Source organism: Schistocerca cancellata, chromosome 3 (genome assembly GCF_023864275.1).
Source record: "Schistocerca cancellata isolate TAMUIC-IGC-003103 chromosome 3, iqSchCanc2.1, whole genome shotgun sequence".
Lineage (NCBI taxonomy): Eukaryota > Metazoa > Arthropoda > Insecta > Orthoptera > Acrididae > Schistocerca > Schistocerca cancellata.
Window position 1 is genome coordinate 192,680,559 of NC_064628.1, and position 23,823 is coordinate 192,704,381.

At 43.9% G+C, this 23,823-nt stretch overlaps 1 protein-coding gene across 1 annotated transcript in view; it reads left to right on the forward strand.

Moving 5' to 3' along the window:
• Positions 1–23,823, forward strand: part of LOC126176203 (beta-alanine transporter-like) — a 503,717-nt gene that overhangs the window by 21,011 nt on the left and 458,883 nt on the right. The window lies entirely within an intron of this gene.

The window sequence follows — 23,823 nt, forward strand, 5'->3', positions numbered from 1 at the left end:
ATTAAGTGGGTCATAGCCCCCACAGGGATAATCCATCATTCTGATAAATTATGCCATGTCTGCCCCTTCCTCTCCCTCTCCTCCTCCACCTACCCTCTGGAAATTTCGCTGATACAAGTACACTTCCAAGCCTGAGTTACTTGAATACCCCCTCTGCATTAATTAATTGATTAAATCTATCAGTTAATTAACCCCTCCCAATCTGGGAAACCTTCCACTATCCACTCCTCTCCTACACTAGGGAATTTTCTAGAAAGAGACTCAGTTTATTGCTTATTTACTCATGAATAGATTGCTGTGTATGGAATATTCTTTACACAATTTCTAGTAGACAAGGCAGTGTGTGAAATATTGTATACTTAAATAATTTATTGGATATGAAATCCCACTTGGGTAGGTGTTATGTCTGCCCGTCGTCCCCCCCCCCCCCCTCCCAGCCCGCTTCCCATGACGTAATAACTATAATCACAGAGGAATGGGATGAAAAAGCCACCGTTTGGGGTCTCCCACGAGAGTGACTACCGTCAGAGCGCTGTCACGAGGGTTAAAACCACCCAATGTCCTAATTAAATATCAAGTTACCAAATACCACCAACCACAGACTGAATATCTTCTTCTTTTGATCTCGCTATCGCCAAACAAAGCCTCACGGTGGCCGCATTCTGCTGAATGAGAATTCAAGACTCACTTCGTGTCTCTCTCAACAGGCCACTTCCTGTTTGTCTGTTCCAACCAACATAGCAAAACATGCAGACGGAGTTCTCATCTCTCCCCAGAATATTGTGTTTATATGGCTAATGGTGGAGACAATGGGAGAGCTGACACTATTTTCATACGAAAAACAGAGAAATAATCCATTTCCGCTTCCCCAATAGATCAATTGTTTAACAATTTATAGGAGTCAAATAGATCGATTAAAACACTCAACTCCACCTCACAGTAATTCTTACTCATAATAAAACATATTTTCAACGTGTGCGTATCACACTCAAACATTATGCAAATAAAATAATGAAATTACACCCACTAACAGGTCATAGCGTTAAATATATTTGAGACCCAGTATGGACCGACGTTTGACAACACAAACACCATCCTTCATCACAGTGTGAAAAAAATATCTTTTGACAAAAATCCTAATCACGCAAACTCGTGATCACAAATCGCGCGCTGTCTGCCGACCCCAAGGTAGCTCTGTACACAACAGCTGGGAGAGGGAGCTGCACCCATGCTGGCTACGCCGGCAGCTGCACACACATCCCCTGGCATTCACGTGCCTGCTGTAGGGAACGGTCAGAGGTCGGTGCATCGCCGGCCGTGGTGGCCGAGTGGTTCTAGGAGCTTCAGTCCGGGACCGCGCCACTGCAAAGGTGTCAGGTTCGAATCCTGCCTCGGGCATAGATGTGTGTGGTGTCCGTAGGTTAGTGGGGTTTAGGTAGTTACAAGTTCTAGGTGACTGATGACCTCAGATGTTAAGTCCCATAGTGCTCACAGGCATTTGAACCATTCGGTGCAGCTGTCACCAAGCAGCCAAATGGTCGATTTACACGTGAAAATAATCATCCAGTGCAAACACCCGTCTCATTAATCTTCTCACGCAGCACTCACCTCCGCTTCTGTCGCCACTCACCAGCACATTGGTCACTTCGCCAGTCCCCGCTATCGTGGGCAAGATCATAGAGGTTGGCCCGTTCTTTGTACCTAACCGCCCATCACAAACTCAGGTAAATGGCAAATTCCAGTTGTCGAAGCCTCGCGACCACTCCTGTGGCCAGCCGCATTGCACAGCGAAACACACATCTGCGACTTGATTGTATATAGTAGCTCCAACCAGTTCCACCCTGACATAGTCCACTCAGTTTAAATGCATCCACTTTGCCTAATCCGAGACTACGATGTTGTTGGCCACACGGCTCGAATTTCTCATGCAAAATGCAATTTAGTCCATTCTGAAGACAGAAGAATTGGGGACATGCATTTTTACACTGCTAGAGTATCTTTACTTGTTGTGAAACTCATGTACAATACAGCCTATGCTATATTTCCTCTGAGTGTTCCCTCATGAGCTGAAAAATCTGTATCAATCACCTTAATTTCTTTTATGTCCTCCAGCGTAGGACTAGAATATTAAACTTATTTTTTGCTAATGACGGAGTGCTAAGATCCACCTCTGTCATAGGGTGCCTCCTCACATCTAACTCCCTTAAAATAACCAAATGCTTCGCCACACATTAAGTCCCTTAAGGTAACAGCACAGAGAAGTGTAATTGTCAAGTTTATACTATGTATTACTTTCTAAATTCCGTAATAATCTGATTTTATTACATCTCTGTGAAAATGGAATATTGACATTTCCTTAAAACATATCAACGCTATGCAGAGTCGCCTGATTAGCACTCCCACTCGTGAGTTATATTCGTGGTACCCTAGCCACCGCTTCCAGCAACCACGTGGCACGTCATTCATATTAAATTGATAGGCCAATTAATTAAATTGATCCCGAGAATCACCTTGAATGACTAATAATTTTTATTTTTTATTTTCATCCGTCGGAGTACACTCACTAGGTAACTGAAATGGGAATCCCTAGAGGGATGATGTTGGTCTTTTCGAGGAAGACTATTCACAACCGACATTTTAAGCTGGTCACAGAAATATGCTACCGCTGACCATGGAGATTTGACGTAATCATCGAGCTATTAAAAAAACTATCAAAACGACTATGTTTCTTTCACCCTGCGAAAAGGCGGTCTTGGTTCTATAGATACACACAACATATGCTGAGGATATCCATGTTGAAAACTGTACATGCGCTATAAATCGAAGTATGGTATTGCTTCCAAATGAAGTTCACCTCGACACAAATGCCGTGACACTGAATATAGACAGTGGTCGCAGGGTGAGTATTAAAGGGACATGGTACGTGAAATTCATTGAAATCTGACATTTTCTGGTTTCTGCTCCATAATGTACTTTCGACTTTCCTGAACATTTTGATATATAATACATTAAAATCAGACAATTGTGAGACCTTCAAATAAATTTTAAATAATATTTTGAATGTTGACGTGTGACTGTCTAATTTCGCAGCAATGCAGTTGAGCAGTCATATCTTGGTAACTACCCAGTCTAGAGGGCTATTTTGTGCCTTGATTTGTGCCTACGGCTACGTCTCAGAAGTTGGCATTACGAATAAACAAATCAGTCCTTGGTTTCTGATACTAGGTCTCGTTGAAAGTGATTATCGGCTACTTTTGTAGTAAGATGACGTCTAGTGCTTCTTATACGTAAATAAAGTGTGTAAGCTTAAAAGTAACCCCAATAAATACAAATTTGCAGCTATCAGATGTGTGAGACCTGCATTTTCATGTGAGTTTCTGGAAAACCCGTGTGCTAGCAGTGTCATGCTTTGTGTCCACCTCCACCAAACACTTGGTGTAAATATAGGCAAGCTGAATTTTCTGTCACCATGCATGAATTTACTCATAAACGTTCTCTTCCTTTGGCAGTAATGCAGGCAATCAAATCTATTTACAGAGATTTGGCAAATCCTGGGCTACTAAAGAAGTGTTTACATGTGAAGACCCAGAATGTGAATTAGTCCTTCAATAATGTTGTGTGGTGCCGTGTGCCTAAAAATGTATTTGTTGGCCTTATGACTATAAGTTAGCAGAGTCCGATGCTGTAATAACTTTTAATGGTGGGGACTATGATAGACTTCTGGAGAAGGTAGGGGTAAGATTTGGACAGAACACAGCTAAAGGACTGCGGGAACTGAATGAGCTTCGTGAATATGAAGCAGAGTTAGCTGCTCAGCAGTTGACAAAAGAAGCAAGAAAGAAAAGGAAGAGGTAAGAAATGGGCTGTTGTGACGCTGAAGAAGAGACAGACTATGGGCCAGGGCAATTCTAGTGCATAAAAGACGCAGAAATATAAGTCTGTATAATAATTTCTAATAAAAAAGGTTTGAAACATCAGTATCTCTGAACAAATTTTTTTTGCAATAAATGATCAATTTTTATAAAGAAGTCCTTATGGTAGAGACATGAAAAATTCACAGCATTCCAAGTGTCAGATTCAACACATATAGAAATAGAATAATTAAAATATACTGAGCTGTTTTGTTTTATGTTCATTTATTTACAAAATTCTGTCAAAAAGTTGAGCGTTTGAAAGAAAAGATAACATGCCCCACAAAACAATTTTAGTTATAATTGTAGTAATTGTAAGTTGGTGTCTTAAAAAGTTTTCAAGATAATGGGTAACCAAATTCGATAATTTAACATTCGCAGCATAGGGCATACAATGTCCCTTTAACAGACCGAAAGTGCAGGTGCATGTCGCCAGAAGTGTAGGTTCTTAATAAAATCACACTTCACCGAATTTAGAAAATGATTCCGCTAATGAACACAGTATTTAGCCGATATTTGCAACTCCCCCTTATCGCAGCTAGGTATTTCCCACGCTAACAAACAGTTTCTGTATTGCATTCTATCTCGATACCATGTATACAGTGCAACAGAGGTAACGTTAGTGCAGTTTTTATAGTTCATGGTTTTTCTCTGTTGGATGGCACAAAAAAACGAGGAGATAGAGAATGACTGCAGATGTCTTTAAGACTGCTGTTGCTGTGTGTTGTTTGGGGATACATCGCAGTGCATTAGCAAATTCCTCGTCCTTCTTCCAGTTCCTTATGATGTTGAGTCTTCCTAATTTTCCTGATAAGAAACACCACCGTGTGGCCGGCCGGTGTGGCCGAGGGGTTCTAGGTGCTACAGTCTGGAACCACGCGACCACTTCGATCGCAGGTTCGATTACTGCCTCGGGCATGGATGTGTGTGATGTCCTTAGGTTAGTTATGTTTAAGTAGTTCGAAGGTCTAGGACACTGATGACCTCAGATGTTAAGTCCCATTGTGCTCAGAGCTATTTGAACCATTTGAACCACCGTATCTTCAACGAAAAACAGCCCACAGTTGCACTAAGTTGTACACACACACACACACACACACACACACACACACACACACACACACATGGGACGACAGCAACCGTTACGAAATTGTCTCGAATGAGAAACAGCCCACTGTTACACTAAATATATGTATATATGCCATGATGAGAATAATAAAACAACGCCGTAACAGCTCAAATTGTCTTTTCCAGTACCACGTGATGCCGTAGAAAGTTTAGTTCGGCGTTGCCTTTACACACTGTGCATGGTTATCACGGGTCTCATTTCCGCTGAGTGGTCAAAACATGGTCTTGTAGCATTAACTCAGCTCGCCCTGTTTGTCCACGCGTTGTAGAAGGTCCTAGCTATAGCGCTCCCTGACTTCCGCTCAGTTCCGACTTACACTGGAATGATCACATAGACTAAGTTGCAGGGAGGGAGGTGCAGAGGCTGAGGAAAAGTTACAAGATGCAGAGAGACTGTCTAAAACCACGCTGGAGTTTTGCTGTATGGGGTCCTTAGAACATAGGATTCCTCAACGAGATTCGAGAAAGGTGAGTCATTTCGAGATATGGGAGTACCACGAATGTGATTCACCACTGACTATAATCATTAAAAGACATCTACATCTACATCTACGTGATTACTCTACTATTCACAATAAAGTGCCTGGCAGAGGGTTCAATGATCCACCTTCATGCTGTACCTCTACCGTTTCACTCTCGAACGGCACGCGGGAAAAACGAGCACTTAAATTTTTCGGTGCGAGACCTGATTTCTCTTATTTTATCGTGATCATCATTTCTCCCTATGTAGGTGGGTGCCAACAGAATGTTTTCGCAATCGGAGGAGAAAACTGGTGATTGAAATTTCATGAGAAGATCCCGTCGCAACGAAAAACGCCTTTGTTTTAATGATTGCCACTCCAATTCAGGTATCATGTCTGTGACACTATCTCCCCTATTTCGCGATAATACAAAACGAGTGGTCCTTCTTTGTACTTTTTCGATGTTATCCGTCAGTCCCACCTGATACGGATCCCACACCGTACATCTGCATAGGCTCCAAAGCAAGTATGTGGTTGAATTGAGACACTTGACCCCAAATCTCGGACAGGATTTCTACTAGAAAGCATAACATTATAGATCTGAAAAACCATATTATTATTCATAGGACTCTGTACATATCTCATGTTGTCATTGGCAGGAGTGCCAACACCGTGTTACTAGAGGAGGCCGAAATGTACGCGTTTTAGCTCACGCAGGCTGGCTTGAGGTCTGGAACAGGACAAGGAAATTAGACTTTAGAAAAACGGACGTAGCTGGTGGAATATTTAACTTGAATCCATTAATTATGAACGTCGCTCTTGACGGTACATGTTTCACAATATCAATAGTAACTGAATATGGCGCCTTGCTAGGTCGTAACAAATGACGTAGCTGAAGGCTATGCTAAACTATCGTCTCGGCAAATGAGAGCGTATTTTGTCAGTGAACCATCGCTAGAAAAGTCGGTTGTACAACTGGGGCGAGTGCTAGGAAGTCTCTCTAGACCTGCCGTGTGGCGGCGCTCGGTCTGCAATCACTAATAGTGGCGACACGCGGGTCCGACGTATATTACCGGACCGCGCCCGATTTAAAGGCTACCACCTAGCAAGTGTGGTGTCTGGCGGTGGCACCACATTCCTCCCCCGCAAAGCGGCGTACGGTTGTGGCATAAGGCTTCCGCGCGCCGTGGGGAGGACCCCATGTTGACGTATGCGACGAGGTGGGGAGCCTAACAACAGGCGAGGCTGTGCCACCTGAACCCTGCCATTCGGACCGCGGGGAGCTAGGAAACGCCTGAAAACCTGCTCCAGGGTGCACGCCAACATGCGGTGTATGCGCCCGCAGAGAGACAGGAGGGGCCGAAGGGTCGACCTCCATCGGGCCGGGGCACCCGATGGGCGAAGACCACATATGGTCCGGAGCGGGCAAGAGTTCCGTGTCGGAGGACAACTGATCACGGGAAGCGATCGGCGGTGCGTGACCCAGGGAGGCGCCCGGCGGTTGCAGCGACGCGACCACTGCGGGCGTCGCCGGCGGGAGAACAGGCGGCGGTGCCGGAGGCGGCGGCGCGTCGCCATGGGGCAAAATGGAAGGCAGCGTCGGTAACACCTGGGGCTGAGGCGAGCCAGTAGATGGGTCCCCAGGGTGCTGACCGGACGGCACCGTCGCTGAAAGCAGACGGGGAGCGGCAGATCCCGTGCGACGACAGAGGCGCAGCTGGTTGAGATGCCGGCGCACCTCACCAGAGGCCCCCAAAACCAGATACATAGCGCGTCCGAGGCAGCGAAGAATGCGCCCTTCGAGCCAACGCCGTGAACCTCGTTAGTGGCGGTAGTAGACAACGTCGCCTGGGGCGAAAGCAGTTGTCTGCCGCTGCACAGGAACCTGATGCGGCGGATGTAGCAAAGACATCAAGCTTCGATGAGGGCGACCGTGGAGCAACTCAGCCGGCGAACCGACCATCTCGGGGCTGAGAGCGATACGAGGACAAAAACAGCAATAACGCGTCCTCCCGAGAATGCGACTCTTTTAACTTCAACATCTGTGACTTGAAAGCCCTGACCAATCGTTCAGCGGCACCGTTTGACTGTGGCGAAAACGGGGCGGACGTCAGATATTGAATACCAGTGGCCTTGCAGAATGACTGAAATTCTGCGGACATGAATTGTGGGCCATTGTCGGAAACAATAGTCTGTGGAAGACCTTCAATGCAAAAGATAGCAGAGAACGCTTGGATGGTGGCAGATAACGTCGTGGAAGACATCCGGACAACAAAAGTAAAATTACTGAATGAATCTACCACAACCAACCATCGAGCATTTCAGAATGGACCAGCAAAATCGATGGGTAAGCGTTGCCAAGGGGAAGTGGCTTTTGGCTTCCGGGCAGGGTAAAGGAAAAGTAGCAATCACTAGTTGTGCATTCACTGTTGCCTTGAAGTCCACACAAAGTCTCAATTTTCCGTAAGGTTTTGGCAAAATTAATAAAGGTGATGCCCAGAGAGAACTCTGCACACGTTCAATTACACCTTATGATTCCAAATCGTGTAATGTTTTTGCGACCTCCTCACACAATGCATGGGGAACATTGCGCGCTGTGAAAAATTTCGATTGCGCGTTTACTTTCAGTTCCAAATGTGCTTTATAGTTCTTAGCGAATCCAAGACCCATTGCAAAAATGTCTGCAAATTCTTCACATAGGCGAGAAACACTGTCTGAAGGCACAGTCTGGTTCACTGATAGGACCTGATTTACTATAGACAAGTTAAACAACTGAAATAAATCGAAACCAAACAAGTTCACTGCAGAAGAAGAACGAAGGACATAAAATGACACAAGTTTTGTTTGTTCTTTGTATGTTGCAAGAAGGCTGCATTGTCCTAACACAGGGATCTCTTGACCTGAATAGCTATAGTTCAATTCTTTTATCTTGGCGGCTCGCGCATGCCCGCCTAGACGCGGGAGATTGCTGCGTTGCCAGTTGCACACGACGCACGCGCCAAGAGAAGCAGCGCCATAGTATAGCATAGTTCGCAAGCTTATGTTTAGGGGGGAGCGCGCAGTTCATGAAGTAAAGCCACCACGGCCGCAGTAACCCTTTCGCTGCTACAAAGACGTGCTCCCTGCATTCCGCGCTGTGGGCGATTTTGTCACTGCACTGCTCGCCTGTGCAGACACACTGTGTTCTGACTGCTTTGGCAAAAACTATTTGGCTCAAAAATTAGATTTTTACGTATCTTCTGACTGTTACCTTCCCCTCATAAATGACTTAATTTTGTTTCGATGTTCAACGCAGTTATTATGCAGCATTAAATACAGTAAACCATTGCACGAAATTTTGAAGAGTTTGCAGACGTTAAGTCCATAGAGTATACTTTCCGGATGGTCGATTTTAGTTGCCACAATGCTGAGAATGAAATGTGGACAAGATACCTATATATTTCATTTAATTTAAGTACCACATAAGTGTCGTATGTAATATTGAGACATATTCCACCTTTCGCGACTGTAACGAAAGTTTTACTTACACTGGGCACGTTTGGCTTTATTTTAAAGCACTTCAATCAATCAAAAGGAAGTAGACAAAATACATTAAACAAAACTGTGGACTTACAGAAACATTAGGACTTGAATATACCGTCTGTCAGTGAAGTGCTCAGAGCTATGTCAAATTTAATTTTGTGTGTGGCACACACAAACAGCATTTATTTGCTAAAACACTGATGAGCCAACACAAACGTTGAATATTGTGCTACCGCAGCACAAAACTACGAAAGGTGACTTGGCAATGGAGGACACAAAATACAGTCCTCTTATGATGCTTCAAAAGAGAGAAACGCATCTGGTCTAAATAAGTCGCTTATTACAGTTGCAGAAGAGGGATATATTTCAATACCATTGGTAAAACTGCGACTGTGGAACAAAAACAAGAAATAGAACATGAATACCATTGTGTATGTGCCATAGCTTTCACCGATGGAAGTGCTTTAAAATAAAGCCAAACGCGCCCTGGGTAAATAAAAGTTTTATTACAGTCGCGAAAGACGGAATATTTCTCAATATTACATACGACACCTATGTGGTACTTAAATTAAATGAGATATTGTTATACAGTAAATATCATATGAAATTTAGGTATCTTGTCCACATTTCATTCTCAACATTGTGGCAACTAAAATCGACGATACGGAAAGTATACGCTATGGACTTTTACCTCTGCAAACTCTTCAAAATTTCGTGCAATGGTTTACTACATTTAATGCCGCACATCAAAACAAAATTAAGTCATTTATGGGGGGAAGGTATCAGTCAAGAAGACGTGTAAAAATCAAATTTTTTGGCCAAATAGTTTTTGTGAAATCGAATGATAAGTGTGTCAAAGCAGTGGGAACACCATGTGTCTGCACAGGCGAGAAGTGCAGTGATGACAAAATCGCGCACAGCGCCGAATGCGGGGAGCACGTGTTTGCAGCAGCGAAAAAGTTGATGAAGTGGCAAAGCACTAGAAATTTCATTCAAACGAATAACATTCGTGAAGTAAGGCACTCCAATATTGTTTTAAAATAAAGAAAATATTAAGCACCGCACAATGCTTGAACACATAACCTTTGGCTTGGCATCCCAACACCTTAACCATTCCGCTACCTCAGCTCATCAAACTGTGTAATTCCATAAGGACTCTAACACTCACGCAACTACTTATAAACACTGTTGGCATGACTATGAATTACTCACGCTTCGTCGAAGTACAATAGGAAATAAACAATTACCGCTGTTCTTTATTGCGAAAAAGCAGTTCGTGAGATTGAAACAAACACCTTTCCTTGCTATCGCCTGAATTAGGAGTCTTATTGTTTGTTTGGTTTAATTAATTAATAGAATATGAAGCAGTTGGTATAAAGAATGCTTTTTCCAAACTTTCTATAAAAGAAAATCTGCTATCAAGACATTGCTTTTGTTCTATTATTTTATTTATGACTGAACGTTTCTAAAACTGAAGACACTCGTCCGTGCTCACCACTGCAGTCGAGATCTGGCAACACCGTTCTCTGTTCATTGGCTGACTGTGTTTTGTGACGTCAGATGCGCAGAACGAACCTAAACTCGGCCACCAAGTTATATGACGCGCACTATAGTTAACTTAACATTTGCGGTACACAAAGGAGGTGCGCCCTGCAGTTTGTAAGTGTCTTGTTTGATCAGTGAAACTGCAGCCCCAGTATCGAGCTGGAATGGTATCACTTTGCCGTTAATGTCCAAGTCCACAAAAAGTCTATTGTCCTGCTGACGACAAGAGCGACTGTCTCGTGCAACGTGAACTGACTCTGGTACAAAATCACTTGCGACTTGATGGGAGTTCCAGCGATGTTGACGCACACTATTTGTGGGACGAACACAGTCACTGTTAGATAGAGTGGCACTGGGCGGAGTGGAATGAACTACATCAATTTCCATGGGTGAAGTTTGCGAGCCTGAGTATCCTTGGTTCGATTCTGATTCCAGCGCCTGGAATGGTTTGGAGCTTCCGATCTGAGCTTTTTCTGGCAAACATTCTGAACATGTCCTGTTTTATTACAGAAAAAACCAATAGCTTGGCGTGATGGGCAATTCTCATGCGAATGTCTAGTAGCGCACTGCGGGCATGATTTGAGCACTGGATTTGCTTGCATTCTGTTAAATTGCATCACACACCATAGTATCTGAATAAGGGAGTCCACATTGACACTCAAAAGCACAATCCCTAGTAAGGCCTTGCAAGGTTGCAACCCACTCACAATTAGTCTGACCTGCCGTATGTTATGTACGAAAGAAGGTATACCGTTTCGCAACTACATTGACTGATTCTTTGAAATGTGCATCTAATGCAGACAAAATTTCTTCGTAGGACAGAGTTGTTACATTGCGTTGGGGAAATACTTTGACTATCACATGGCACGCTTGTATGTCGACCGATGATGAGAGATAAGGCTGCCGCTCGTTACCTTGAATTCTGTAGGCGGCGAGATGGAATCCAAATTGGGGTGACAACTCCGTCCAGCTTTCCAGTGCAGCATCAAAAGATCGAAAAGTTGGTGCAACAGCGGGTTTGTGGCTGCGTTAGCGGTGGAGCGACGGCTGCCACATCGTTTTGCATTGCACGTTGACATCGACGAGCTGTCCAAGGGCATCCAGTAATGCCTGCGTCTGCTGATTCTGTAAGCGATAAAATTCGGACAGTACATCTGGAGATTGTGGCGAAGCCATTACACAAGTAAAGCAGGGCAGGTTAGAGAAGAACGCGGCTTTGCCTCGTCGCCAATGTTGTGGTTGGTAGGAGTGCCAACGCCGTGTTACTAGAGGAGGCCGAAATGCACACGTTTTATCTCACGCAGGCTGGCGTGAGGTCTGGAACAGGACAAGGAAATTAGACTTTAGAAAAACGGACGTAGCTGGTGGAATACTTAACTTTAATCCATTAATGATGAACGTCGCTCTTGACGGTACATGATTCACAATATCAATAGTAACTGATTATGGCGCCTTGCTAGGTCGTAGCAAATGACTTAGCTGAAGGCTATGCTAAACTATCGTCTCGGCAAATGAGAGCGTATTTTGTCAGTGAACCATCGCTAGCAAAGTTGGTTGTACGACTGGGGCGAGTGCTAGGAAGTCTCTCTAGACCTGCCGTGTGGCGGCGCTCGGTCTACAATCATTGATAGTGGCGACACGCGGGTCCGAGGTATACTAACGGACCGCGGCCGATTTAAAGGCTACCACCTAGCAAGCGTGGTGTCTGGCGGTGACACCACATCTTAGGACTTCAGTCGAGCCATTTTTTTAAACTGATTCCTCACGTAGCACACCATCTACTGTGTGTGATCATTCTCAATCAACAATCATCCTCCATCGCCTATAACATCGTGGATATATTGCAAAACATATGTTTCACTGTCGGCATTGTATCGAGACAGAATATGTTACAAATACTGTTTCTTAGCGTGCCAAATATCTAGCAGCGACAAGGGGGAGTTACTAGTATCAGCCTAATACTATGTTACTTAGCCGAATAACTGTCTGAATTCGGTGATAAGGGTGATTTTATTATGAGCTGATACGGCCGGCGAAGTGCACCCACACTTGTTAATACACATCCAGTGAATACCATCTGTATTCAATGTCACGGTACTTGTATGGTAGACCACCTTATTCGGAAGCAATACCACTCTTCTATTTATAAAGCATGTATAGATTTTAAGTTGGATGTCGTCAACAACTCTTGTGTGTGCCTGTAGAACCAAGACCGGGTTTATGCAAGGTGAAGGTAACATAATCGTTGTGGCAGTGTTTTTAAAAGCGCGTTCCTTATGTGAAATATATGTTGCCGTCCGTAGAATCATTCTGCGGTTAGCTTAAAATGTCGGCACTCAATATTGTTCCTCGCAAAGAACATCGTCTTTCCTCTAGGGATTCCCGTTTAGCTACCTGGTGAATGTACTTCGACTGCTCAAAAAACAGAAATTACTCGCCATGAAAGTGACTCACATGCTCAATTCATTAGCCTATCAATTTGATACCAATGACATGCCTCCTGGTGCCTGGAAGCAGCGGATAGGGAACCGCGGATGTGATTAAGGAATGGAAACAGTATTCAGGCGATTTTTTGTTGCGACGATATCTTTAAAAGAAATTTTAGTTTTCCACCTACGCAAGGAGAGAAAACCATCGTAATAATATCAGATGTACACTCCTGGAAATGGAAAAAAGAACACATTGACACCGGTGTGTCAGACCCACCATACTTGCTCCGGACACTGCGAGAGGGCTGTACAAGCAATGATCACACGCACGGCACAGCGGACACACCAGGAACCGCGGTGTTGGCCGTCGAATGGCGCTAGCTGCGCAGCATTTGTGCACCGCCGCCGTCAGTGTCAGCCAGTTTGCCGTGGCATACGGAGCTCCATCGCAGTCTTTAACACTGGTAGCATGCCGCGACAGCGTGGACGTGAACCGTATGTGCAGTTGACGGACTTTGAGCGAGGGCGTATAGTGGGCATGTGGGAGGCCGGGTGGACGTACCGCCGAATTGCTCAACACGTGGGGCGTGAGGTCTCCACAGTACATCGATGTTGTCGCCAGTGGTCGGCGGAAGGTGCACGTGCCCGTCGACCTGGGACCGGACCGCAGCGATGCACGGATGCACGCCAAGACCGTAGGATCCTACGCAGTGCCGCATGGGACCGCACCGCCACTTCCCAGCAAATTAGGGACACTGTTGCTCCTGGGGTATCGGCGAGGACCATTCGCAACCGTCTCCATGAAGCTGGGCTACGGTCCCGCACACCGTTAGGCCGTCTTCCGCTCACGCCCCAACATCGTGCAGCCCGCCTCCAGTGGTGTCGCGACAGGCGTGAATGGAGGGACGAATGGAGACGTGTCGTCTTCAGCGATGAGAGTCGCTTCTGCCTTGGTGCCAATGATGGTCGTATGCGTGTTTGGCGCCGTGCAGGTGAGCGCCACAATCAGGACTGCATACGACCGAAGTACACAGGGCCAACACCCGGATTCATGGTGTGGGGAGCGATCTCCTACACTGGCCGTACACAACTGGTGATCGTCGAGTGGACACTGAATAGTGCACGGTACATCCAAACCGTCATCGAACCCATCGTTCTACCATTCCTAGACCGGCAAGGGAGCTTGCTGTTCCAACAGGACAATGCACGTCCGCATGTATCCCGTGCCACCCAACGTGCTCTAGAAGGTGTAAGTCAACTACCCTGGCCAGCATGGTCTCCGGATCTGTCCCCCATTGAGCATGTTTGGGACTGGATGAAGCGTCGTCTCACGCGGTCTGCACGTCCAGCACGAACGCTGGTGCAACTGAGGCGCCAGGAGGAAATGGCATGGCAAGCCGTTCCACAGGACTACATCCAGCATCTCTACAATCGTCTCCATGGGAGAATAGCAGCCTGCATTGCTGTGAAAGGTGGATATACACTGTACTAGTGCCGACATTGTGCATGCTCTGTTGCCTGTGTCTATGTGCCTGTGGTTGTGTCAGTGTGATCATGTGATGTATCTGACCCCAGGAATGTGTCAATAAAGTTTCCCCTTCCTGGGACAATGAATTCACGGTGTTCTTATTTCAATTTCCAGGAGTGTATTACCGAAGTTATAAAGTGATACTTCGGATAAACCTGATATTTACAGCTTCTCTGTGGTGTTACCTTAAGTGACTTCATTTGTGGTGAAGAGCTGGCTTACTTTAAGGAAGTTTGAATGTTCAAAAAAATGGCTCTGAGCAGTATGGGACTTAACATCGAAGGTCATCAGTCCCCTAGAACTTAGAACTACTTAAACCTAACTAAGTGCATCACACACATCCATGCCAGAGGGAGGATTCGAACCTGCGACCGTAGTGGTCGAGCGGTTCCAGACTCAAGCGCCTAGAAACGCTCGGCCCACAATGGCCGGCGAAGTTCGAATGTGAAGAAGCATTATGTGACAGGTAGGTCTTAGCACTCGGTCATGGGCCAAAAATGTCCTGCGATTCAGGACGGTCGGCCAGAGTGGGCGAGCGGTTCTAGACGCTTCAGTCTGTAACTGCGTGACCGCTACGGTCGCAGGTTCGAATCCTGCCATGGGCATGGATGTGTGTGATATTCTTAGGTTAGTTAGGTTTATGTAGTTCTAAGTTCTAGGGGCCTGATGACCTCAGATGTTAAGTCCCATAGTGCTCAGAGCCATTTGACCCTTTGATTGACGACGTAACAGATTTTAGGCTAATTAGAGCAGACCTTTTTATCTGATGAGAGGGAGGAGAAACATACCCTATGCCATACTGTTACATGATTTTCACTACAAGTAACGATGCCTTAGCGGCGAATAAACGCGTGTATACCCTGATTTCTTCTGTCTTCGAAAATAACTCGTATAAAAGGGAGAAAACAACATATTGGGTACGAAATTCGAGATGTATGGCCAACAACACCGCTGTATCAGGCTGGGTAAAGTGGATTTTCTAAACTGGGGCTGTATGGCAGGATGGAATTGGCTGTATACTTAAAAACCACAGATGTCTGTTTCCCAGCGCACCTCAACTGGCGGCAGGTGTGGTCACGAGGAAGTTGCCAATTAGCTCAGCATCTGATGTGTGGTTAGAACCAAAGGATGTTCCGACCTGTCTGATCTTGCCAATGGTAGCGGGGGCTGGCGAAGTGACCAGGGTGCTGGGTGAGCGACGACAGAAACGGACGTGTGTTTTGCTAAGAAGATGCAACACGACGGGTGTCTGCACTGGACGATTATTCGCACAATGTAAATTGATCGTTTGACTGTCAGGTAATAGTTGCGCCAACCTCGGAGCGTACTGTACGATGGCTGTGTGAATGCTGGGCGTTAAGTGTACAGCTGCAGTGGATTCGGGTCTCTCTACCGTCCGGCGCAGATGGAGCTTCCCTGCTGTTGGCGGACTGCGCGCTCTTCAACTATCGATAGTTTGTTTTATCAGTACGGCTTTTTTCCACCACATGCGTTTGGTGGAAACGTTGTGTTAGAGGAGGGCGTTTGTGTTGTAAAACGTAGGGGCAAGACCTCCAATATATTTAGCGCTACAATCTATTTGTTGCGGAAATTTCATTACTTAATTTGCATAATGTTTTCATGTGATACTGAAACGTTGAATATATTTTTTGTTACGAAGAAGTATAATTATAATGTGGAGGTGAGTGTTTTAAGTGATCTGTTTGATTATTAATGGGAAACAATCAATTTGATAGGGTAGTGCAAATAGATTATTTCACTTCATTTGCTATACGAAATTGGGTCAGCTCTAACTTTGTGTTCAGCACTTGCCAATAGGAACACAGTATTCCGAGGAGAGATGAAAGCCTCGGTCTGCGTGTTTGGAGCTTTTGGTTTACACAGATATTCAGGGAGTGGTCTCTAGAGAGAGAGAGAAACAGGAACTGAGCCTGGACGCTCCTGGTCAACAGAATTCTTTGTTTTGGACCTTAAGATCAATAGAGGTGGATGTCCGATTCGTGATCGCTATTACATAGTAACATTATACGTAATTAGAACAATAGGCGATTTTGACACCCATGGTGGTACCGTGACGACAGACACAAGCGGAAACTCCCAATAAGTAGCATCATTCCGTTTGTCGGTGACTGCAGTTATTATATCATGGGAAGTGGGGGTTGGGATGCTATCATGACCTCTACCCAAGTGGGGAACCCTGTGTCCTGCAAAGTGAGTAAAAAAAGAATATGCATCAATATCCTATTGACTTTGATTTGAATGTCATGTCATGAGACACCTCCTCTCCAGCACAGACTGAGTCTTTTTCTGATCAGTTTTTCTGGGTAGTTGGGGAAGGAGGGGTGATGTATGGGTTGGTGTTACATCCTCTGGTGGTGGCATTGTGCACTATCTCATTCGATCCTTGTTTAAATAAAATATACTTGCCTTGTATACCAGAAATTGTGTAAAGAGTATTTCATGCGCTGCAATCGAATCCCCGGCTAATAGCCAGTCAATTGAGTCTTTTTCCCACAAATTTCGAGGTGGGAGAGTGTAGGCGGAGGGCTGGGAATTTCCTGAGGGAGAGGGTCAATTAATTAAACGATTTAATTAGTTACTCAATTAAACTGATAGTGTGAAGTGCCTATTAGAATAGCTCAGGACCAGAAGTGTGCAAGTACTGGTGAGAATTTGCCAGAGGGGTAGGGAGAGGAGAAGCTGGAGGGGAATGAGAAGAGTGGGTAGGAGGGGTAGGGGCTTTCTCAGGATAGATTATCTGCAAGGTGTCCTAATCCATTAAGCAGAACAATAGTTTGACCTGTCAATCGAAAGTGGACAATAGGTTTGCCCCTAAAAGTTTGCTTGCCCCTCAGGTAGTCAACATGCACTAACAAATTGTTCTCAAGCTCTCTTTGCTGCACTACTACCGATGATGGGATTCGGCAAGGAGATAGATTAAGAATAAATGGCTTGCTAACAGTCTTAAGGTAGCAACATGGAACAACAGACATTTAGGAAACAAAGATCGTAAGTTAGCAGAAATTTTAAAGTACGCAAAGGCAGACTCATCTTCCATAACAGAAACAACGAGAAAGCCACAGTGTAACAGGTATGTCGCAGAATATTTGATGTTATATACAGGAACACGAAAGTAGGAGAGAGCGAGCAAAGAGGTTGCCATTTGCATACATAAAAGACAGGAAGAGAGAGTGCAGCCATATAAATGGAAGATTTATCGTTTTAACTGTCAAAGAAGAGAGACAGAAGTTGACTATCATTGCAGTTTACGCTCTGGGTGTAATGGGAAAAGAGGAGGCTATAGATTTCTACGACAAATCCTAACAGTTCTTGGATGCAAGAATGGGGAATAAACCTGTCCCAAAGATTGTGGGAACGATGGGAGAACATGTCATAAATAATAATAGAAGATTGTTTCTTTCAACAAACTAAAGGTAATCAATACCTCCTTCTGCAAAAAACATAACCGTAACTGCACATGGCCCGTTCGAGGAATTTACATTATCATTAATGATATGGTAGGAGAGAATGTAAGAGATAGAAGAGTTGACAGTGACTGTTTCTTGGTGATATCTGAAATAGATATGTCCACTAAATGGAGAAAGAACAAAAAGTTGACAGACGAAAAGGCGGAGGAAACAATGTAGAAAATATATCTACTAAATGAACAAAGCATACGAGATTTGTACCACCAAGACTTAATCAAGAACTAGAGAAGAGAGTGGAAGAAATAGGGAAGGAATCGAAAAATATAGAAATTGCTATTAACAAAACTGCTGACAAAGCCTTAGGAAAAATAGAAAATGGTAAGAAGGAAGAAATGATTAAAAATTTGGACACCAGAAATAGATGACGTTATAAAGAAAAAGTAAGACACTGATATTAAGTTTGTCAACGAACCAACAGAGGAGCCTCAACAGATTTACAAATATGAGAGAAATGCAGCAAATCGAGCAGTGAAAAGAGCTCGTCAAGAATCTTCGGACAGGTTTATAAGCTCTAATGCACGAAGGTACTGACGGGAGACAAATGATAGCTTATAAAACAATGAAAATGCTAAATAAAATGGGATAAGAGAAGTTGTTCAAATAAGTAACATCCAACAAGAAAACTGGACAGAACGCTACAATAGCTTGTAGTATGGATAAAATTGATTCACGTAGAATATAGAGCATGAACTTTAAATATGATGTGTAGACCATTTATTTGTGGACGAATTAAGAGAAGTCTCATCTTCACAAAAAAACAAAAAAAACTATTGGTGTGTATGGTATAAAGGGGTGAACTTCTAAATATGGGAAGAAATTACCACATTTATTTAATATATGCTGGCGAAGGGAGGTAATCCAATAGGACGGTCACAAGCACAGATGATACCACTATTTAAGAAAGGAGACCTCTGTAGCTGCGAGATCTGCAGCGGAGTCACCTTACTTGACCCCTTATACAGAGCTTATGCAAGGATAATGAAAAAGAGACTAAAGGTTATAGCTGAGAGCGGAGAACAAATGGGATTTCGAAGGGGCAGATCGACAATAGATCCATTATTTGTAATAAAACAAATAATCGAAAAAAGAGAGTATAATGAGGAAACCCATTTAGTATTCACTGAGTTTAATAATGCATTCGATAATGTTGACAGAAACTGTGGAGAATCATGTGGAAAAGACCATTTCCACAACACATAATAAAAGTTTTAAAAAATCTGTACAAGGAGACAACTGTAATTTTAGATGTAAATGGCACTCTAGCGGCAAACAGAAGTAAGACAAGGGTGTAGCATTTCACCCAAACTTTTTATCGTTTATTAGATGACGTAATTCGGAAATGGTAGGAGATTTTTAACGGAGGAATTAAGATTAACGTCAATTTCCGCTTGAATTGTCTTTTATACGTAGACGACGCCACACTATTGGCAAAAAGTGAAGATGTTCAACAGAAGACAATACTTTTATTACTTGATGTTTGTGAAGAGTACATTTTGACGATTTCAGGAAATAAGACAAAATCAGTGGCTTTCAATGAGAAATATCATGTATGGGCAGAAACTGAGATCAATAACAAAGTAATAGAACAATTTAAAATCTTTAATAATTTGGGTTGAGAGTCACATGCGAGTATGACGAAGTCATTTAGAGGAAATTAGAAAAGTTTGTGAATTTGTATGGAATAATAAACAAAAGTCTAAAGAATAAAACCTAGGGAACAAGATCGAAATTTTATATGGCAATGGAGTTCCGATGTTTGTTTACGGAAGTGAATCGTGGATTATAAGTAAACGTCAAAGAAAGTCGCATACAAATAACGGAGATGAGGGTTCTAAGAGCAGTACAGGGAGCTTAAGAGCCGACCGGTTGCGAAATTCGTAACTTGAGGAAGAACTGAAAATATTTAAATACTCTACAAAATATAAGAAAATACAACAAACGGGAATGAACATCTCGGAAGAATGAGTGGAGAAAGATTGCCTCCCCTGATAAGGTTAGCCAGTTGGGACAAAACCACATAGAAGACCATAGATGTCTGTTACGAAGAGCTAATTAAAGCAAAGATGTAACTAGTGTGGCTTGATGCTTTCAGTTTTAAAAATCTTTTCAACACATTCCATGAAACACATACTCCAAATATAAGAAGAGAAAAGACTTCACTATATCATCAGAGGTCATTAGTACAAGGCATAATAAAAAAGGAACAGGGCAACATCCCAACACCAAAAGCGGAAACACATGAGATGTAAGAATAATGTAGAACTGTATATAGATTTAGGTAACACGAAAGAAAAGTATTTGAATTTAATTAATACAACAAAATTTGCACAAATATTTCCCTGCCTACGTAATACATAACATTATTGCTCACCTGAATAAACATAGTAAAGCCATAAAACAACATTTAGATGGAGATGTACAGACATTCCATTTAATGTAAATGAGAAACATACATGCAAATGACAGGAAATAGAATCTGACATCTGTCTTGTCATATCTAATGTTACATGCTTAACATGTAGCACAGAAGTATGTTCTAAGCTTGGTGCACTTACAAATACAAGGCACAAAACTTGCAACTGAGTCACATAACAGGGTGGAAAACGTAGTCAACCCGAAGCCCTGTAAGGCTGGAGAGAAAAAATTTAAGTACCAATATAAAACAGTAAATGCATCATGGAGAATCACTTATTCCTTGATTTGGTGAGTTCTTCGTAACAAACATCTGTATCTGGATACACTTTGACATGTTTACACTTACCTGACGATCAGATAGATCTGTGATTTCAAATCAGACACACTCCCTCTTGGGGAAGGACACTCGTTGTTGAGCCAAACCCAGTATTGCGAAGAAGGACGTACCTGTGACTGTCTTAGGTAAAAGACGTCATAGGGAGAATGACGCAACAAATCTCAGCCGCAGTAGTTCTGCACACGAAGATGTATCAGTACACTGACACTGCAGATGTCTCCACTTGGGACTTCCGAATTGAGAAGTTGCGGTACTATCACATCACCTACAGTTCTATGATGTTTCTGACAGGACGGTAAAGCTGGAGCAATAATGTCACCGTTGCTAAAGTGACACGTCAGAGCATCACCAACCTAGGGACCTGGATTTCAGAAACCGACCATTTCGAAAACAGTAGCAGACAAGGCTGGCATGTATACATCAAAATTATACAGGTGCCAACAGTCACGTTCAGTTGCTAGCTCGATACCAGCGAAGGATGATCTACAACTGCAGATGAGTCAATAAACTGCATGCCTGGACTTTGCTAACTGTGGGCCTGCACTATTAATGCTGCTGACTTGGTGCGTTTTGGCCGGTGGGTCTCCCTCTGGCCAGCTTGCTGGTAGGCTGCTATGGTTGACTGTGGGTTGAGCCTGGATCATATAGCTGGCCAACTGCCACGGCTTGAACTGCACCGTCACTGGTCACCACTGGCTGTGGGGACATAGTCCTCTCTGGGGACCGTCGTTCATTTCTGCCTGCACTCGTGTGCCTCGCACAGAGCACTGCTGACGGCCTCGTTTCACTGGACGCCATCATTACCTGAGTGGAACGTCACGCGCTGTCTGTAAGAATGGGCCGTTTCTACCGGCTTTCACTGCCGAGAACAGCCTGCATCTTGGAGGGCATTGGCCGCCTCCAGGTATCGTCAACACCATTGGACTTTGTTATGGAATAAAGAGGTTGTTGGCAATACCTTTTCGAGATAGGTGCATAACATCTCTCAGCACGCCACTGCAGCGACGCCCAGGGTGACGAATCCAGGTTATCCTGACCACAAAGATCCCAGCCTCGCTACTGTGGCGGTCATCCAACCCCCGACTTCTACGCTGCAGTTCAGGTCGTAAGGCTTGACGCATTATTATAACTTGCGACCAGTGGTTCAAATGGCTCTGAGCGCTATGGGACTCAACAGCTGAGGTCATCAGTCGCCTAGAACTTAGAACTACTTAAAACTAACTAACCTAAGGACATCACACACGTCCATGCCCGAGGCAGGATTAGAACCTGAGACCGTAGCGATCGCGCGGTTTCAGACTGAAGCGCCTAGAACCGCTCGGCCACACCGGCCGGCTGTGATTAGTATTTGATCTGTAGTAAGAGTAATATATACCCCCTATGTTCTGTATAACTGATTTGTCATGCATATTTACTACCTCATGCTTTGTTTTGTGTATCTTGTTAGCGTGATGATGGCGTAAACCGAAACCACTAGCTGTAATAAAAGACAAATTAACAGCCACTTGTCTTGATTAAAGTAAATGTGATAACTGCTCCAAAACACGTTGTGTCTATAAGTATTTACCTTGATACCTAAACAAAGTAACTCTATTGGATACAAAAAGTGAAACAAGCGTTACACCACCTGCGTCAATACTCATTAAGTTTAGAACCTTACATTAACGTTCAGTACAGGTAATACACTTCAATATTTAAATCACTTCAACATGCGCACCTCTGATAACTCTAATAATATCAAGACGGTATTAAATCTCTTACCGCACATTCTGCAACATGCCTCATGTAATTTAGACAATGGCGTCTCTGCCGCGTTTTTGAAATGTGACAAAATCAGTAAATGCTGTTATGTACACAATTCCTTTCACATACCCCCCCCCCCCCCCAATTATAGAAATCTAAGGAGGTAATGTCAGGTGATGACGGGGACTGTGGACTCGGACAGACTCTGCCAGTCTTGTTGGATAAGGTTTCATTGAGAAAATCGGGGACTTCTGGAGATCAATGAGGGGCAGCACCATACTGCTGAAATACGATAGTGTCTTACATATCCTGTAGCTAGGGAATGGCATAGTTCACCAACGTTTCTAAATAAACAGATTCACTTACTTTGGTTTCATGGAAGAAAAATCGGGCTATCACTCGATGACACATTATTAACCTATAGCACACATTACCCTTCGGACTATCTCGAATGTGTTCTCGTACATTGTGAGGATTTTCTCATCCCGAGATCCGGACATTATGGCGGATAGCTGAACCACAAAACGTAGCCTCATCGGAAAACCACGCATGCAGCAAGAGATCATTGTCCTCATTCAAACCGTTCAGAATGTCCATTTCGGATTGTTCACGCTTTGAGTGGCCCTCTGTTTGTACTTCCTGAACAATCTGGGCTTTGTACGCATACAATTCAATGCGTTTGCGAACCACTTGATGCACTGTACCATTTGGCACTTGAAGCTCCCAAAAATCATATTAATGGATTTCTATGTCGACTAAAGGTTTGAACTGTTTGCACATTCTCCTCCGAAACATATGGTCTCCCGCCAAGTGTCCCAATCTGAATCGACCCCGTCCCTGTAAAAGCTTCCATCCATGCTCTGGTTCACTTGATATTAAGAGCTTTCTTTCCAACATGGGTCGCAAAACTTCCGCTTAGCCATTTTTACGACATAGCTCACACAGCGCTTCTTATGCAGAAAGTGTTGAATGAGACACAGCTGTACTGGAACTACTAGGGTTCCCTATTAGACCTGTAACATAATACAGACCTTACCGTCAACAATATAATATTTAATCTTCATATCAGGGTAAAGTCTTATGGTCACCCTGTGCGGGAAGTGTTAGGAAATAAGTCGGGCATTGCTCTTGTATCAGATTTGATGGGAGTAGCTGACGGAAGACGTCACCGAAAGCAGCTCATATCTCCCTGCTAATAAGGGTTGGTGGTGACTGTCAGTAAATGCTGGTAACGTTCGGCATAGGTTCTAAAAAGGAACCCATAAGCGACAACCTGAAAAACGTTTTGGAGATTTGATAAAGTAGATACAACTAAA